Source organism: Lycorma delicatula, chromosome 6 (genome assembly GCF_047948215.1).
Source record: "Lycorma delicatula isolate Av1 chromosome 6, ASM4794821v1, whole genome shotgun sequence".
Lineage (NCBI taxonomy): Eukaryota > Metazoa > Arthropoda > Insecta > Hemiptera > Fulgoridae > Lycorma > Lycorma delicatula.
The window spans coordinates 162,430,956-162,451,910 of NC_134460.1; the positions used below are offsets into that span (position 1 = coordinate 162,430,956).

At 35.4% G+C, this 20,955-nt stretch overlaps 1 protein-coding gene across 2 annotated transcripts in view; it reads left to right on the forward strand.

Moving 5' to 3' along the window:
- The first annotated feature begins 6,433 nt into the window (after positions 1–6,433).
- LOC142326441 (uncharacterized) overlaps positions 6,434–20,955 on the forward strand; it is a 373,983-nt gene continuing 359,461 nt past the window's right edge. Inside the window, exon 1 of one of the 2 annotated variants that reach the window (XM_075368953.1) lies at positions 6,434–6,677. The gene's annotated coding sequence lies outside the window, so the exon portion shown is untranslated. The remainder of the gene's footprint in view (positions 6,678–20,955) is intronic. The other variant, XM_075368959.1, reaches the window with a different exon arrangement.

Consider the following 20,955-nt stretch of genomic DNA (forward strand, 5'->3'; position numbering starts at 1 on the left):
GGAGTAACTCAGTTGTGCGCATGCGTGGTAGTGTAAACGCCTTGTGTAAACTAAACGACTAAAATTTATTATTTTTCTCTAAAATCGCGTAAGTCGAGGACTGACTGCTTATGTATTTGATATTTCTTCTAATTCATTTCTAGTTTCTGGAAAAAGAATAATTTTATAATCGATCGTAATTTTTATTTTTTTATCTGGAATAGTTACCCTGCTACCAAAATTAGTCATTTTCTTTATATCTTCTACGTAGTTGTTTAAAAGCGGCGAAGGACTAATTACATCTTCGTCTCATCCCTTTCTGAATCGGAGCTTTATCTTATAATCTTGTAACAGCTACTTCTTATTCACAACTTTTCTGTCGCTATATTTAAATTAAAATTTTATTCTGATCTACTTTATCAAATGCTTTCAACAGATATAAAAACGCCACGAAAATGGCTTCAGCTTTTTTAAGCTTGCCTTAAAAAAAATATTTTGAAGACCAGAATGGTCTCTCTTGTACTGATGCTTTTTCTGAAACCAAAATGGTATTATCTTATATACTTTTACCGTATGTGCTATTTAAATGTTCCTAGATTTTTTTTTATTCTGAGTAGATTTATTTTACACCGCTCTTGTAATTCTTAAACCTACTATTCTAAAAACATTTTTTGTTAAAGAATCTATTTTTTTCTAATAAAAAAATTATAACTTATAGCGTTATTGAAATAGAAATTAAATAATATAACAACGTAAACAAATTACCAATTCTTGGTAAAATGTTTCATTTGACGTACCGTTTTGAAAATTCTTTTATTGAATGTAAGATAATATTTTAAAATTGTAATATTATTTTCATATAAAATAACATAAAAATTAATTAAAAAGTTGCAAAACTACCATTAAAATGTTATACATTTTGTGTAAAATTTTTAAGATGCAGGATCTTTGTTTTTTTTTTTTATTCCTTTGACTGTAACCAAAATTAAATAACATCAACGATTCAGAAGTCATTTAAAAAATTGGTTAATCCAGTCTGAATGACATAAAAAATTACGCTTACTATTCCACACTCCTGAATGTAATTGCCCGAATACATAGCCAAAGTTACATACGAACGTTATCGAATCATCTAATTAGTGGAAGAATGCGACTTGTAAGTCAAAAAATAAAAAAATGTTTTTTACCTACATCTCACTATGGGGTTTGATTAAGACGAAACATTAGATAGTATCTCGTCTACGTAAGGGGGTATTAAATTATCTAAAAAACTTACCTACCGTTTGAGTGTAATTGTGAGATGCGAAACCCATGAGATCCGTAGCTTTGTGTCCCTTTCCCGATCGTTATAAAAATTAATTAATTAATTAGTGGGAAAAATTCGTAAAACGTGCATTTAGAAAAGCTTCGTTTTTAAGGTTAAAATAAAGCCTTATTGAAAGTTTTTGACTTTAAGAATGTAATTAAACAGGTGCAATGACTGTTTTTGTAGTAATTTTTTAATTTTTGAGAAAATTATTGTAAAACTACCATATATAAAAATCAACACGTTAAATTTCTTTCAAACCGGTCCGTACAGACTGGAGATATCAACGAAAAAACACGTACATATATCCTTTAGAATTTTTTCAACGTTAAGATTTTTTTTTTTTTTTTAGAGAAAACTCATGAAACGTCAAGATCCTTAGAAATTTTGACTTATAAAATTCGAATGATTAGCGTAGTTTATCTTATATAGCGTATTGTATAACTACTTCGCCTGGAAAATTATTTTTTTTTACGCAAAAAAGTGTGCCTTAAGCCAAAGACTTAAAAAAAGTTCAACCGAGGACAGAACCCGAGCTGTGATTTCAGAGCGTGGGAAAAAAAGTTTTCTTCATGGCGCAGCCTTCTCTTACGATTATATAAAAATACTAAACCCTTGACGATTAAGCAAATCTAATAAATATAGAATTAAAACAACGGTATGTTTAAGACCGTATCAAAGATGCGATCGATTCCCGTGCTCTGTTATAAAAATCTTTAACGTAAATCTTTATTAAGATATTTTATGTATAAATACAATAGAATGCGATCAGACACCGCAGAATATCCTCGGTTTCGCTAGTAAATTGACCGATGAAAATATTTGTACGAGGTAGGTTATATAACCTTTTCGTCGTTAAAATTATGCGTCGAAGTCGTGTAGAAGAAAATAATTTGAAGCCCGATGGCTCAGGTCGGATAGATTACGATTTAGTAAACAACTCCTTTTCTTTTTCCTGTTTAGCCTCCGGTAATTACCGTTCAGAGGATGGTATGTATGAGTGTAAATGAAGTGTAGTCTTGTACATTCTCAGTTCGACCGTTCCTGAAATGTGTGGTTAATTGAAACCCGACCGCCAAAGAACACCGGTATCCACGATGTAGAATTCAAATCCGTGCAAAAATAACTGCACTTACTAGGACTTGAACGCTAGAACTCTCGAATTCCAAATCAGCTGATTTGGGAAGACGCGTTCACCACTAGACCAACCCGGCGGGTTATTAAACAACTCCTAGAATTATCTCCGGGTACTACTTCATTTTCGCGTTCTAATTAACAGTATATCTCGGCACGGACAAAGGTTGCGGCTGCCTGATCGATCCGAATGGACAAAGTTTTACTAGATATCCGGGAACTGCCGGAATATTATACCGATCAATCAATAGTTTCCGACTGTAAATGAGCTATAGAATTTTTTTTAAGACGGTAATTAAAGTTGCGTGTTTTTTTTTTAAATGATGAGCTGTACGTAAATTTTGCCGGATAACAGAGTTAAGAACTGAATTTTTTCATCTCAACTTTGATAGAAAAAGTACTTAATAGAAAGAAGTACTTTGGATTGACGGTAAGAAAATTATGGTTTTTTTTTATTATTTCGTGAACGCTGACCCGTATAATTATTTACGATGATTACAAAATTAATTTATGCGCTAAATTTTTTTTTTAAACCGGAAACTTGAATATTTAAACCGTATAAGTTGCGATTACTTCGCGATCTCTTAAATACGTAATATAATGAATAAACTAAAATATCAATACGTATTTGTTTTTAAGAATAAATCGATCCATTTTAAATTATGCTGTTCGAGAAATATTATATATATACAAAGTATATAACGAAGAAACGGAAAGAATTTTAGGACGTGTTTTTGAAGTGAAAAATTCATAAAACATGGATTTAGAAACGCTTTGTTTGTAAGGTTAAAATAAAGCTTTACTGAAAATTATATTAAGAGATAAATTTGATAGTTTTTGAGTTTAAAATGTAATAAAGCAGGTACAATGACTGTTTCTGTAGTAATTTTTTTAATTTTTGAGAAAATTATTGTAAAACAAAAAATCTTAGTCGACATCACATGACTTCGTTGTACGCCTATTAAATTACATATGCACATTTTTTGCTGCATTTCATTTAAACATATTTCATTTGAAATTTAGATACGATCCTCCAATTCTTTAATAAAGTGGACAGTTACACAATAGTTGAAATTTTAGTTTTTATTAATATCAAATATTAATTCAACAATCTTACCTTAAATATTAGAATAGAGTAAAAGTCCCTTTATTACTCGTATTACTAGATCAGTATTATTCGTATCTTCGTGAGTTGCTGTTAAAAAAAAATTTTGTTAGATTTCTGGTGTGTCGTATAAACAAAAGCTAATAATAATTAAATTATTCCGTTTAGAGAACTCATGTATACCGGTTACAAATGTTAATTTTGACCTTACGGTGTAAAATATTCAGTTTTTATTATGGGATTATTTGGTGAATAATGAAATATGAAAAAGAAACAGTCATATAGGAAAAAGTAAGATACATGATATCTCAAAAAACGACAAGAGTATGAATACGAAGGGGAAGATGTTAAGAACAAGGGAAGAATAAAAAAATTAAAAGATGATAAATATAAAGAGAAAAAAATGTTAAAACCAAAGAAAGAATAAAAACATTAACAGAAGATGATAAATATAAAGAAAAAGAAAACGTTAAGACCAAGGAAAGAATAAAAAGATTAACAGCGGATGATGAACAGAAAGAGAGAGAAAATTTGAAAACTAGAGAACGTGTACACAAATTAAGAACAGAAGAATTATATCAAACCAAAGAGTGATTAAATAATCGGCAACAAAAAACAAATGAAATGATGATCAACTCCGATTTAGAGAGAATATTGTTCGACAATATCAAAGGTGTAATGAACTAAAAGATAAGAATTTTTTGTAATTTATTAAAAATCGGGCATGTACGCCTCAGTGTATATGTTGTTCTTTTGAGGGTTTATTTTTAAATAACTCTGTAGTTAACTTTAATGTAGGACCTTTTTTTTGTTTTCACTCCTACTTGAAAATAATAATAACAAATACAAAAAATTTCATCCTGAAAGTTTCTTTATGACTTTTTTTTTTACTCCTGCAACGGTTATTTGATGAAATGTTTCACGGAAATTATGAAAGCTACATTGCGACGTGAAACATGATTTTGAAGAAAATCGATACCGTGTTTTTATTATAAAATATTTTATAACCGGGTATGTTTTGCCTTGAAGAGGTTAAAATAACCAGACAGGAGACAACCCGCTCCTGAAAATGGTATCGATCGATCATTCTCAAAAATAATAATAACCCGTGTAAGGCGTACTCGGGAAAGAGATAAATAAAGCGGTTTCTTGTGTTAGAAAGAATTTAATAAAACAAGAAATTTTTATAAAAATTTCGGGTAGAAATCTGTACAAATAAAAATGAAAAATTCGTTTGTTTAAAATCTTAAATCTCCGAAAGTTCTTCCCCGATTGCTTTGAAATTTTGACGCAACGTTGAATTCAAATAATCGCGTGTTTATATATAAATACCGACTATTTATATACTTAAGATGTCACACCGGTGACAGGTAAAAACATGATTTTTTTAAAAACAGCGATATCTGTTGGACGTAAAAGCAACAGACGCTATACTAAATATTTTACGGTTCAATTTCAGTGTTTCAGATTCGTGTGTCCGCTATAGACTAAAAAACTACTGGACCGATTTACAAGCGGGGAAAAAGAAAGAAAGGGAAAAATCGGAAAAGGGGAAAATGGGAATAAGAAAAAGGGGGTAAACCGGGAAAAGGAAATGGGGAAAGGAGAAAAAATAAAAGGGGAAAGAGGAAAAGAGAGAGAGAGAGGAAAATAAGGGAAAGAAAGAAAAATGGGGGAAATGGAAAGGGGATATGGTAAAAACGAAAATGGGAAAAGGAAAGGGGAAAGGGGAAAAATTAAATTTTGTCAAGTTCCGTAATGATCATTTTGATATATACTCAAATCTTGCAATACCGAAGCATTATTGGGTCTGCTAGCAACTAATAAATCTTAAAGTGAAATTTTCCATCCGTAGTTTCTTATTTTTCGAGATGAACTATAACGCTAGACTATAAGTTAATTTTAACTGTAATTATTTACCGGTCGACATGTTCATTAAAATTAAAGATTTATGTTTGCGTTGTTTAAAAAAAAATAATATCTACCTCTTATCAAACCAGATAACGGAACTCTAAACAATACTTAGGTTTACTAGAGAGGATCTTATTGCAAATATATTACCCAATCGTTTAGAAAATCTTCCTCCAATCCGTTTAAAATATAATTAAACATTTTTTTAGAAAAAAATATTTAATTTATTTTAAATAATACTAATTAAAAAATTAAAAAAGAACCCTGAATTTTCTGCATCACGTTGAACATGTCATAAATACGTGTTCCAGTATAACTACCTTTTTTATACTTACTACCTCTACGTATATTATTTCATACCTTTATAATTTAAATAATTAATATGGTATTTAATCGTATCTATTTTTTATTTTATAATTAATTGTTAATTTTTTGATGTCGATCCGTCCAGGTTAATCCTGGGCAGTTCCTTTTTTATCGGTGGAATAGGGTTATTCGTTCCTGACTCGATCTGTGCATTATTATTAACAACCAGAATAAATTATTTATATTATCGCTTGAACTTTCAAGTTATATTTTGTCCGATAGTAACTGAAAATATTTTTTTCCTTAAGAAATTATATTTTTCTCTCATATGAAATTAAAACCAAGGTAAGTAAAACCGAGTGAAGAATATTTAATTTGTCGGGGAGGGCGAGTACCGCCGTTTAATTATTTAATTGTAATTTTAAAAGATTAAAGCGATAAAATTAATAGACGAGTCCCTTTAATCGAACGCTATGAAATATATGAAAGACATTTTAGTCGCTCGCTATGTTAGACACTTAATGCTGCTGTATGTTGTAGCGGAGAGAGTGAGGTACGGAGTGACTGACAGTAACCGAAACGGGTCAGCTGATCGCCTGAAATAGACAAGATACATCGACTACCGGCCGATCCCGCACTCATTGCCGCATGCAGTTTAGTTGTGTGCAACGCGTCGCGCGTGTTAATCGTTTTGTTTTTCTTTACGGCGTGTTTATTTTTTACGGTGATCGGGTGAAGGTTCATATTTATACATTTTTTTGTTCGATAAATTTACGTATTCTATAATTAAAGTATTTTATGAATTATATTAATAATTTTTTGTAAATATATACATTAATTTTACGTATGAAAAATTATTTGTTTTGAAGTTTCACGTAGTATTTAATGGAATATGTAATGCGATACTTGGTAAAACATCTGTTCACGTAAAACGAGGTAAACCTGTTATAAATATTATCTAATATTATTCTTGTTGGTATGAATATTATTTTTATATTAGTTTTGGCCTATTTTAAGCTTTCCTTTGGTGTATCGTACTCGTATAAAAAAGCAAAGCGTTTTCTTAAATCGACGTTTAAAAAATACAGTATTTAATTTCAACATTTATTACTTACATTTTTTTCGTAGAAAAGATACCGAATTTTAAAGTAACGGATGATAAGTAGTACATACAGTTTTACGATAGAAAAGAAATATCAGCCGGTCGTGGATCGCATTTATATCAGGTATTGAAATTTACTATTCCTATTTGAATTAAATCGCATCGTTATATATCGCCGGCTTTCATCGGTGTTTTCTGTTCTCTGCTAATTTTTTAATCTCAATATATTTACTACACGCTCAGTTTAATATCTTCATCTTTTTACTTTATCTCTCGATAATTTGAGCGTCTTAACAAGTCTCTATTACTAAATTTGTAAACCTGAACGTGTCAATAAACGGGCTAGCGTTTGCGAGAGACCCACCGGCTTGGTCTAGCGGTAAACGCGTCTTCCCAAATCAGCTTATTTGAAAGTCGAAAGTTACAGCGTTCAAGTCCCAGTAAAGGCAGTTACTTTTGTACGGATTATAATATTAGGTCGAGGATACCGGTGTTTTTTGCCGGTTGGGTTTCAATTAATCACACATCTCAGGAATGGTCGAACTGAGACTGTACAAGACTACACTTCATTTACATTCATACATATCGTCTGAAGTAATACCTAAACTGTAATTCCCGGAAGCTAAACAGGAAAAAGCAAAGCGTTTGCGAGAAGCCTACGTCTTCTTTTCTACTAAACTTAAAATATATTAGTTTCGTACTTCGTCGACCCGTATAATTTTCAATAACCTTTTTTCTAGTCTGTATTCTTTTTTCTTTTCAATTTTTTTCCTTTTTCTATAATTTATTTCCTCTTCTTCCCTCGGATAAATTAAATGGAATAATTTTAAACGGCTGTAACTTATATTTTAGAACGTAAATTCCGATTAAAATACTTTTTTTTCGATAACGATTAACTACGAAAATGTTTTCGTAAATTTTTTGACGATTGTAATAAACTAACGGTATAAAGTGTATTACAGGATTTTCGTAACTTATTTATTTTTTTAAATATGCTGTTCAAGACTTGAACCTAGGACTCCATGAGCGATATATAATTATACCCGTATAAATATTATATTTTTATATATATTTATACTCCACGAGCGATACTGATTAAGTATCGCTCGTGTACTGATTAAGAATAATTATAAACTAGAATGAGTTATAATTTATTTTGAAACACATTTTTAATGTTGTAAATGTCTGTTTTTCGTAGAAAATTTATAAATATATTTCGTTACTTCCCGTTCTTTCCACCGGTAAAACATTTCTGTTTTTATACTCGTAAGAGTACTCTATTTTTCATTATTTTTTATTTTCCCGGATTTACAGTAACTAAAACTATAAGGAAAAGTATAATGATCGCTCAAAAATTTGGGTTTCGGGATTTTTCCAAGTCTCGACGTTTCATGACCTCCTCTAATCGAACATCACAAAATATAGGAAGTATGTATTTATGTACAAACTGTTGTAACGAGCAGTCACGCTCTCCCTCTTGCAGTAAGGCTATGAACTGTTGAGTTATGCTATGAACTGTTAGTAAGGCTATGAATTTCTTCGTATGATTTGGAAGTCGAGAGTTCCAGCGTTCAAGTGCTAGTAAAGTCAGTTATTTTTACACGGATTTGAATACTAGATCGTGGATACCGGTGTTCTTTGGCGGTCGGGTTTCAATTAACCACACATCTCAGGAACGGTCGAACTGAGACTGTACAAGACAATACTTCATTTACACTCATACATATCATCCTCATTCATTCTCTGGAGTATTACCTGAGAGGTAATTACCGGAGGCTAAACGGGAAAAAGAAAGAAGGATAATTTCTTCGTAGACGGCAGCATACACTGTTTTTGCAAAAAACAAGCTTCCTATTATTAGTTACCTTAAAACCTCACACCTATTTTTTGTGGGTGTAGGGGAAATTCAAAGAAAATTAACGGGTTTTTAGTAACCCAGGCCCGGTAGTTCTGACTATTAATATACTCGCCGATCGCTTTACGTCTGAAAAACACTCTTTCTAAAATGCCGATGTTGTCTCTAATGAGGTTCTAGAACCGCTGACAGTAGTGAACCTTTTTAGCACAATTAGCTCATAGGAAACCCGTACTCGATCCGGGTAACATTTCAGCGTTCTCCTCACTGCAGTGTGTGCTGAACTGGTAAAATGTTTTTTCCCTGCTTAGTCTCCGCTAACATTTATTAGGAGATACTGTAAATGTGACATTAGTGTCCTGTACGACGTACATCGTTATCCGATCTCTGTCGGGCGCGTTTCTGCTCTAATGCTGAACCTGTTTCAGAAATTTTTTAACTAACTTCTGAATAGCACTTTTCGCTGGCTTCCTTTTCAAATTTCTCCCTGAACTTTCGCCGATATACAGCTTGAAATTTCGTCTATAATTAAATTTCCATCACGAATACACGTTCTTCAAAAGTTAACCGCATTTTAATAAATAAGAATACGCGGTTACGGAACCTTGTTCAAAGGCCAATCGATTTCAGTCGTTAATTATTATTTTTAATTAAATTAAATTTATTTTTAACATTTTCATAAAATGGATTGTGTCCTTCACGCCCGATTCTGTATATAATTCTGTTTAACAATGAAACTGATAAATTCAGTAATCTGCTATATAATACTGAAATACCGCTGAATGAAAAGATTTACCCCATCAGTTTAGTATAGAAAATAATAAAGTGAAAATTCTTCTTCGGTATTTAACTTTTATAATCGTCTAGTTTACACCTGTTACAGAGACAGCGTTCTTTATGAAAAGTTACATCACTCGTCTGCAATAAAAACAACCGAAGGACCGACCGGATAATACAGGGTCATTCACGGGAACCGGATGCTTTTAAAATAATCATAAAAAATTGAATATTTACTTTAAAAAAGTTTTATCGGTACTGAAACACTTGTTAAATCAAAGCACTTGTTACTTACTCATGAACGAAAAATTATGTCCGGCAAGTGATGTCCATTTTGGGCAATACATTGTTGTAGCCTTTCACGGTAACCGGCCTCGATTCTTTGCAGCATGTCTACATCAATCTGAGTGACGTGATGACGAATTGCGATCTTAGGTCCTCCAATGTACGCGGTTTATTGCCGTACACACGCGATTTCAGAAACCCCCGCAGAAAAAAATCACAACTACTCAAGTCGGGGGACCGAGGGGGCCAAGGAATGTCGATCCGTCCCGGAAACAAGTTACGGAGAACAGCCATCGTTGCCCTCGCTGTGTGCGCTGTAGCTCCATCCTGCTAGAATAACACATTCTGAAAATCGATTCCCCGGTTTCGTAACTCAGGATGAAAAACGTATTCAACATCGCAATGTAACGATCAGCTGTTACAGTTACGGCAGCGTCATTTTCTTCAAAAAAATACGGTCCGATAACACCGACCTTTCCTATTGTACACCAGACAATCACCTTTGGGCTATGAAGTGGTCTCTCGTGAAGCCGATGCGGGTTTCTTTCTGCCCGATACCGGCAATTCTGTTTGTTGACGAAGCCATTCGGATGAAAATAGGCTTCGTCACTCATTAACAATAACAAATTTTCATTTTCTTCAAAAATCGTAAGCATTTGTCGACAAAATTGTAATCGCTGCGTGAAATCTTGCTCGTTTAACTGCTGCACGACGGCTATCTTGTAAGGATGGAAATGCAGGTCTGTATGCAGAATTCGTCTTACCGTACTTGTGCTCATTTGAAGCGCTGCTGAATGCCTCTGAATAGAGCGGCGTGGGCTTCTGACAATGGCTTCCCTTATTCGTTCGATGTTCTCCGGACTGCTAGCAGTTCGTCGGGGACCCGGTGGTTTTTTCTTCAATATTGAACCGCTTGTTCGAAGGTTGTTTACCCGTCGCAATATTGTGCTACAAGAAGGGACGCTTGCATTACGATGGATATTAAACTGACGGCGGAAATCTCGCTGAACAGCAGTTACGGATTTGTAATTTCGCACAAAACTGTCATACGCGTACAGGCGTTGGCCTAGCGTCCACGGCTCCATCTCAACGACTAAAATGTAATTGCTATGAACGAAGTAAACGTCAGACACCAGCCACGTGCCCCTCCCACCAAGAACGTCCGAGTACAACCCACTTCAAAAACATCCGGTTCCCGTGAATGACCCTGTATCAAAGTTCCGCCGATCTGAATTGATAAATAAGTTATTTTTCACATATAGCCACGCGCGCGCAAGTACGCATGTATAATGCTCCGGAAAAATAAACAAGCTTTTGTAAATCAACCGAAAGCAGCTTACTACTCGATCTGAAAACATCAACTATCGAAACATTAGCAATCCTACTTAGAAATAAAATAATAATACTAATCTTAGTAATATAATAACATGTGACGCTCATTTTAATTAATTATTTAAAAAAAAAAAAAACAATTTTATTTTAATTATCACAATTAACATTAAAACTATAATTTTTTTTAAAAAACCGTTGCAAGAGTCATTTTATACTACGTTTTTACTTCCAATATTGCGTAATCGCGCATTGTTGTTTGTTAAAATGCGGTTGATTGTTGAAGAACGTGTATTCGTGATGGAAACTTATTTGGAGACGAAATCTCATGTGTGTGGACCGAAGGTTGAGGGAGAAATTTGAAAGGAAGCACTAGTGAAAAGCGTTGTTTAGAAGTTAGCTAAAAATTATGTGAAACACGTTGGTTAGAGCAGAAAAGTGCCCCACACAGGTCGTGCAGGATAATCAAGCGGCGACAGTGGCGGCTCGCGTATAGGCACTGTGGAACTGCAGCACCCCTTATTTCCACTTGATGTTATCGATAACATTTAATATAATGAGACCTTTTTTCTTTAATTGTTTCTTTTTACTTGTATAATATATAATCCTTAAGCTTAATGCCATTAGCCATTCTCCAGTTTATGAAAAAGATAGGTAAAATATTTGTTAAGAACTGTACGCTTTCCAGTTCCAGCGGCGTGGTGTTTGGCAAATGCGCACATAGGAAGCTGCGCGCGAGGGAGAGAGAGCACTGACCGCAGTGCCCACCCGGGCGTGCTTGTGGAAAGTAGTTTTTCTTCTACTCCGCGTGTCTTGTGCTTACCATATTCTTAAATGTGATAAAGTGTAGATTTAGAATATTATCCTGCTTCCAGCTATTCTATTTGATTCCTTTTTTTCCGTTCTTATTTTACAGAAAACTTTAACCGTGGCCTTGAAAAGGCCCAGAAAAAACTTTTCCCCACTAATTTTAGCTACGAGCCGCCACTGAGCGGCAGTTACAAGATCTCTTCATAAATATTTGTGGAGACTAAACCAGGAAAAGAAGATTTCATTAGATTAGCTCACACTGCAGTGAGGAGAATGTTATCCGTATTGAAAGCAGGTTCTCCATGAGCTAATAAGACTTTACGGTAAAAGTGTTCACTAATGTCGACCGTGAAAGAACCATTACAGGCAACATAGGCATTTTAGATCAAGTTATTTCACAGATAAAACGTAGTTTCACCTTGTTGGGTATGTTAATATTCAGAATTACCGGACCAGAGTACTGAAAACCCGCATATTTTCTTTGAATCTCCTCTACAGTCACAAAATATAGACGTACGGTGTACGGTTTCAAGGCGACGAATAATAGGAGCCTTTTCTTTTGAAAAAACTGTGAATGCTGCTGCCTACAAAGAAATTATCCAACAGTTTATAGTCTTACTGCAAGAATATGAGCGTGATTGCCGCTTGCAACAGGATAGCGCCGCTTGTCATGCCGCTCGTTCTACTACGGAGATGCTAAGGGATTTTTTTCGGTAGAAAAATCATATCTAAAGAATTGTAGTCACCAAGATCCTGTGATCTGACTGGTCCAGACTTCTTTCTGTGGAGTTACTTAAAAGAAATTGTTTATAGGAGCGACACACCCTGCAGGAATTAAAGGCAATTTTACCATCGCCATCCAGGAAATAGACCGGATACATCTGACAAAAGCAGCCAGCAACATGATCAGACGTGTTGACAAGTGTCTAGACGTCGTTTTCAACTTTTTGTAAATTTTTGCCAATAAACTATTATTTATAACTAAGTGATGGGGCCTCTTTTAAGTTGAACGTTCTGTACCTTTTTTTTCTGTTTAGCCTCCGGAACCACCGTAAGGTATTACTTCAGAGGATGATATGTATGAATGTAAATGAAGTGTTTTCGTGTACAATCTCAGGTCGGCCATTCCTGAGATGTGTGGTTAATTGAAACCCAACCACCATAGAACACCGGTATCCACGATGTAGTATTCAAATCCGTATAAAAGTAACTGCCTTTACTAGGCTTTGAACCTTAGAATTCTCGACTTCGAAATCAGCTGATTTGCGATGTCGAGTTCACCGCTAGCGCAGCCCAGTGGGCTAGTTCTCTGTGCCTGCAATAGGTCTTTTATTCGTCGACTATAAAGATAAAATTTAATGTGTTGTGTATGTATGGTGCGCGCGCGCACACGCACTTGTGTGAACGTAGGAGAACAAACCGTGTTTATGAACTCGAATGAATATTTGTAATCTGCAGTGACTGATTTTAATGCATTGTTTTTTTTATAAATAATTATTAAACGAGTTATTTATTAGATTGAAATTATAATTAATGTAGCAGTGTTTATTTTATTAACTGCTAATCATAATATTATTTTATTATCAACCCGAGTACAATGCTCATATACATGCAAGCTTGCAATATTATCGGAATTTGTCATCACCTTATCATTAAATGATGCAAATAATTCTTCCTTTGAAAAAAGACTGGATAATAATTAAACGCTTTATAATAAACTATTTCATTACGCGTATTTTCTTTATGAAATAAAAATATATGTACACTATTAAATTGATAACATAACTATGCATATTCACTTAAGGTTACGAAAGAATTTCTGTAAATTAAAACGATTTATTTAAATTTTTAAATAATTAATTAATTATATCTCTAATTTAATTATAAATATTTAAAGTTAAAACCTTGAGATTTTGCACTTAATTATAAAATTTTATCGAACAATCTTTACAAATTTAGCTACCGATTAAATAGTGTACATACTGTAACTTGTATTTGTTTTCTTAAAAATGTATTTATTACAATATTTTTGTTCTACCAAGCAAATATGAAGCCAGAAATATATTAAGAATGAAATGTTACGTTATTACGTTATGCGAGGCAGTTTTATTGTCTTCGGGATTTCTGCCCGATTTGTGTTCTAGAAATGCTTTACTTGACTTTGGTTGAATCTCGTTTAAGATATGCAACTGAGTGTCAGGGTGGTGCATATTTTAATAAAATCCAACCTAAAGTGATTGGCCAGAAACATCTTATGCGTACAGTATATAGAACACCTGCTAGGACATATTCATTCCCTTTTTTTTTTGTATATCTTGAAACTCGCTCCCTTTGAGGCATTTATTCTTGTTTAAGGTATTTAAACTTTTCTTTCTTAGGACCGACATATGCGAAGAAAAGGTAATTTTGTACTTCCTAGACCTCGGAGGGACTGTTTTCGTAGATTTTTTTCTTATGTGGCACCAAAGGTTTATAATTTTTTGTCAAATTGTGTGAAACATAGTTTAAATTCGTTCAGAATTTCTCTTGATAGCCGGCTTATTCAGTATGAAAACGTTGAGTTATTTTTGATTTAATTATGACTAAAATTAAAAAGTTATCTTAGGGAAGCGTAAAGCTTCCCTAAGCTTATGGCTTTCGTGAATCACCTTTTGACTTCTAATGACTTCTAAAACAAAGAAATAGACGATAACGACAAAAAATAGTTAGACGATATATAACATAAATAGACGATAATAAAAAACGAGGTAATATAAATTTAATGAAAACCGCATAAATAAACATTAAAAAATTAAATATTAATATTTTGACGCATAAGGTTTCCCGATGATGTGATAATTCTAGATGATGGCAAACGCGTGCTTCAGAGATTGTTAACAGCTCTGGAGGAAGGAATAAAAGAGTACGGAATGAAAATAAATATACGAAAAACTAAAGTGAAATGGAAGTGAACAACAAAATGGATTTAGTAGTAAGTACAAGCGAAGGAAAAATATGGAAAGTAAAAAATTACACATACTTGGAGCAGTATGATGGCACAGGACTGGAAGAACGCAACGGAAGTAAAAGGTAAGCTTTCGGTAAAAAAAAGGAAATCGCTGTATAGTAAAAGTCTTGTTTTAGAGTTAAAGAAGAGGTTAGCCAAAAGCTGTACTGAATGTCTTTTATGAAAGAGAAGCGTGGACGACCAGGAAGACCGAGAGAAATCGAATTGAGACCTTTGAGATGCGGATATGGTGAAGACTGGTGAAAATAAGGCGGACACATAAAGCGATGAGGTAATAATGAACAGGATTAAAGAAGAAAGAGCACTTATGCGGCAAGAGTTAAGTACGTAGTTGTTTTGCTTGATGAGAAGTCGCTGTTTAGAAACCATGTTAAACAAGTAGCGGCGGACGCCGTCTCTGTGAAGCATAAGTTTAGGAGGATTATGCTTGGGAAGACTACGGGTTACCGTCAATTGTACATGGTGCACCGTGGTGTCTTCGAAAATATGACCACTTAACGCGGCGCTCATACGGACGCATAGGTTGGATAGACGTAGATCATTTATTCTAAATTTAAGAAGTGCCCAGCGCACAGCTCTGATCGTACGCACTGGTGTTTTTAAAACAACTTCCTACGAGGCTGCTACCGTATTCAGAAAGGCTCTCCCAATCGATTAAGCGGTGAAAGTTCGCGTTAAAGCCCAACAGGGCTAGGAATGCAGGGGGGGGGGGGTTAGTGTGGCGACCGGAACGTCACTAGGCTGGTGAAAGTTCGGACGGCCATGTGGAAGTCGCGAAGGAGATCGGGAGGCCTAGGTATTTGGGATGCGCTTTCGAACCGGCCAGTACCGGAACGGAACGGTGAGCACGATATACCGAATCCAAATTTCGAACAGTTGCCCCTGTCCAGCCTACGAAGAGGCTTCAGAGTCTCGCGATGGAAACGCGGCAGCAAGAACGGGATACCGCGACTAAGGGACGGTCTTTGTATAACTTTATACAAGACTTGGGGAGATGGTACGCCTCAAGTTCATTTTTAAGGGCAACGGTACTCACCAAACGTGTTAGTTTGACGCAATATCTGTACGGGTTCCGCCTGGCAACCGGTGAGCTTTGTGTCTGCGGGAAGGTCCAGTCGAAGGAGCATGTGTATGATGTTCGACTGCCCCGCTCTTGGGGGGGGGGGGGGCAGCCACCCTGAAACTTAGAGGTTAAGGGGAAAATTGGCCGCTTACTAACGGCAAGTCAGTGTGGCGTTAGCCGTATTATCGGACCGTGGGGAAGTTACTGGACGCAATTGCGATGTTCAACCGGCATCAGAAGTTTGTTAAGGAAAAAGAATTAGTGCCGTATGTGTAGCTACCCTTGAGAAACGGTCGGTTATCGGCCAACAGTTCCGAACGTTTATAAATGGTGATTAGGTACTTGCGGCATTCAGCGACCTAGGCGTGACAGCGAATTATTAATTGACGAGATAAATTTTATATTTACGATTGCCATATTGTAGTAAAGACGAGGTGCGCCTACCTAATTTAGTAAATATATACCAAACGAACGGCTGAACACAAAAGCAAATGTCTGTAATATATCTGCGTATTCCGATTACGCTGCTTCTTTACCTCTAGAAGCTATTTAGGAGTCCGGTCGAATAAACTGTTATGAGACTTAGTTGCTCTTCGTGGCACAGACATTCGGTCTTATGCTTTAGGGCGACCGAATGGGGCGGTGGCGGGAGAAATGCCGGTAAACCGACTCGTGCGGCAAGTAATAAAAGTAAAGGAAACCGGTTAGGACATGCGGTTAAAAGAAGCGGAATCCTGACTACGGTATCGGAAGGCTCAATAGAAGGAGTAAAGAAGCGAATATGAAGATAAAACTTAAGATAACAGACGACGTGAAGATCGGAAACAATAACGGGACGAAAGAGAAGGCTTGGATAGGGATGGGTGGATATAGAGCTGGGGTAAGGGACCTGTCGCCAGGCAAAACACCAGATGACGATCCGTGTTGAAGGCATACGGTAATAATAAAATTTTTTATATTTTTTAGTAATAATTATATAAAATAATTACGCTGAATATTTAATAAACGGCTGTTACAGTTCCTTGCAATCGTCCGCATGAAATGTTAACTCCGGTACGGTATACTTTATTCGACACGACATTCTTATAACGATCCCGTTTCCATTTTTAATAAAATAACTGAATGCGTATTTAAATTTCCTTTTTAAAAAACTATTTAAAATTAAATTTAAGGTTTTATATATAAAAACACTAATTTCTCTGTTAATAAGCGTATTAATAATAATACCATCATCCCCGTTAAATCCTATCCGCATTTTTTATTCTTTTGTGATTATTTAATTACTTCATAATTAAATAATTACATTTAATTATGAAGTAAATCATTATGCGTAATGATTGACCTAAAGAGTAGGGTGCAAACACGCGAAAGAAAAAATTGGCAAAAACATTAAATTTTTTATTTGAAGCTATGACTTTCAATCTTACTATCACCATCAAAATTTGTCAAATCCATTCTGAGATACCGTCCTGAAATTATTTTTTACCTTTTATCGCGTTTAATTTAAGAGTGGTGTTTTAAACACTTAAAAAAAATATTTTTTATTTAATCGGGATGTTTTTCTTCGTAAAATAATGAACTACATCCAAAAAGTAGGCACCGGAATGTACCGATCACTAGCGGAAAATCCCGATTCGTTAATATCAATTTCTAGAGTTAGATTTCTAATTTAACTTTCTTTATATAAAATTTCATCATTCAAACAAAATATTTTTACACTAGTGGTAATCAATTTTGGACGCCTAATAATCCTATTCCGAGACGCCACCCGCCCGGACAGCCTAGCTGCGGTGGCGTGCCGCAGGCACGCCCTGCAGCTAGTAATATTGAGAATCATTTTATATTGAAACGGTTTTGTATACTTTATTTGAAAAATGCAAAACATATGGTTAGATTTACTACGCAAATAAGAAACGTAATGTTAGTATATAATATTTTCATAATCCACATTTACACTTCGTATTCGCACGGTTACACTCCGATAAAAGTTATGAATTATTAGAAAGGTAGTCGTAGTTTTTTATTTCTCCCCGTAATATCTAAAACTTCATCAGGATTAACAGTAATATCTCGATGCGCCGACAAAGAAACTAACGAACTTAATCTTCCATACCCTGACTTGTTACGCGCAATCGTTTTGACTCTTCATTGTGGAGAACGAAGTTCATTAGTACATGTTACCGGAAGAGTCGCTAAAACTTGCAGAGATAATGGATATTCGACAGTTGCATCGATCCAATAGTCGCTTCTAGATCGCATTTTAAGTTTAACGACTTTATCTCATCGCACCGAGTAAGATACTCCGCTTGGAGGACAGATTCAGAACATTTATTATCATAATACATCGCTAAGATTTTTAGTTCATCCACTCTTCCAGGACTGCCTGAACCTAGTAAAAGAACTTGAAAACTTTTTTGAAGATTCTTGGAACGCCGTCGGGCTGCCTACGTATGTGTTTGAAATGTGATAAGCAAGTGTTGCATTTCTGGCTTTTGGGAAATCTCCAGTAATCAATTATTTTTATTAGTATTGCGTCAGAGTGAGCGCTCACATGTCGAGTACCGGCGGATTAAGATATATAGGAGGAAATTAATGACTAGGGAGATGATTATGTACCGATTTATCTCAAATTTTGTTTAAATACTTTTGAGATGTAATACATTACGAAAATTTTAAATGCCAAAAATGGATTTTTTGAACACGACTTACTAGATTTAACCCCTGAATGATAAAGTCTAATAATTGTCGGGTGACGGAGACTGCAGCCCCCCATCGTCCGACAATTTTGGCGGAGACCATAGCCCCCTTAGCACTCAACTCGCTACGTACGTATATTTACGTGTTATATTGTCAGTTATAAATTCGTTCTTCAGTCCAGAGTAGTTTTGATCTTTGTAATGAGGTTTTTCTAAAATTGCCTATTTTTTTTTTTTTTCCCCCCTACATTCCTGGGCCGGACATCCACTTAAGTATATACACGACCCAGGAACGTGTCCATGCGACTCTAAGGAGGCCTCCCCACCCACCGGTTTTACACCCGGCACGGCAGGTTGGCCCCCCCGGTTCCGGATCTTTTATTTTCGCCTGCCTCTAATCCCCCACGAGCGAGACGAGGTCCGGCTATGCCGTCCCCCGCCCCCCCGCAGGAAACCGGATCTCGGTCTTTACGCCTGCCTCTAACCAGTAGTGCCAGCCCCAGAAAGCGCCGTAGCGCCCCCGAGAATCGACACCACCGGCCGGGACTCGGTCTTTACGTTTTCCCCTTTCTGAAAAAATTTCCTATTTGATCGAGAAAAAGGTTGCTAAACCGGAAGCGTATTTACGTCCGGGATCCTTGTAAGAAACGCGTCAAATACTCGCGGAAAAATTTCCGAATGCCAGTATCCCGGCAAAGAGTAGGATACACGGTTTCAAACTGGTTTCAAACTGAAAACAAAATAGGAAACCTTCCGTTCCGACTCCAGAGCATTCAAAGAAGGATTTTTGCCGCTGTTCAAAGAATTATTGCGACAGGCTTCTGAAAACCATTTTCGATGAACAGGTAGACCCGATACCGTATTTCGTATATCGGATGAGACACGGTTTTATTTATCTCGTTAATTCGCACGCATCAAGTATCGAACGACTGAAAATTCTCAGCGGTTGTTTGAGCGTCCGCTTCACCGTTAGAAAATCGGAGTATGTTATGCCGTTTCTAGTAATCGTACAGCGGGGTCGATTTTTTTTTCCGATCGGACTGTTAATGAAGAAGTGTACCGTAAAAATTTCAAAGAATTCTATTCTCGGTTAACAGATCGTGAAAATGAGTACGGCTTATTCTGTACCACACATCGAACGAACTTTAGCACACGTTCGTGCGGCTTTTACAGAAGAACGCGTTGTAAGCAGAGAGAAACGGCCTCTAGTTTGTATAGTTGCGATTTTTCCTTTCGGGGCTATTTGAAGGATAGAGTTTACGAATCGAATCCTCATCCTATCGATGAGCTGAAGACGAACATTCAACGAGAAAGCGACGGCATGGACAACAACGTTTTGCGTCGGTATGATCCCTTAAGAATACCGCTTCATTTCTGCGCAGAGCGCTCACTTCGAACATCTTTTGTAAAAATATGATGGTAAATATGTAAAAAAATTTCTAATGTAACTGGTTTAAATGTAAGTTTCTATCGTGTAAGTTTTTTAATATAAGCGGTTTATAATTTAATATAATTTACGTTTTCATATTTTCATTTCATTCATAAATCGTTACATGTCGCAGATGCGCTTAGTCTGTATCGATTAGGATTTAAGTCGCTTTTCTGATGTATTCTTCATTTAAAACGTTTGATTCGCCTCCCCGACGAGGACCCCTGGGCGCTCGGGGTGTTTGGTGATATCATACCGAAAAGTAGATCGTTTTGAGGCAGGAGCATTCGTTAAATTTAATTTTTCTTCGTTTAATCGCCGAACAGTTGTTTTATTAAAATTTTTTGTTCGTAACATATTCGTAATTTAATAATATTGAAAATAATTAAACTATTTAATTTAGATAGTTTTACATTCAACAGATTCTTGTACGATTAAAACAATGTAAAATAATTTTTACTTGTGTCACGGTTTTAATCGTTTGATAATTTAAAAAAGAAAAAAGAAATGTAATGCATTCTTGTAATAAATTGTCTGCTACTTGACTCCGCAATTGACATCGCAAATGAACCACAATGACATTAGACGGAGTCGTATTACGTTCATAGATAAAATCCGTTCGACGACCGCTAACCTCGTTTCATAATTATTATATCTTTCTTACTATTATTATTATAAACTGACCGATCGGGTTAGTGAAAAATATAATCGTCGCATCGTACAGCTGTTCTACGATAGAATAGGATACGTTATCAAATTCTATTAAAAGTTAATTAATTTACATGAATTTGACTTTCCCGTGTTAATTGTTTATTTTTGCGGTCGGATTTGAGTTGGTCTCAGAACTGCTCCGCCTGATAT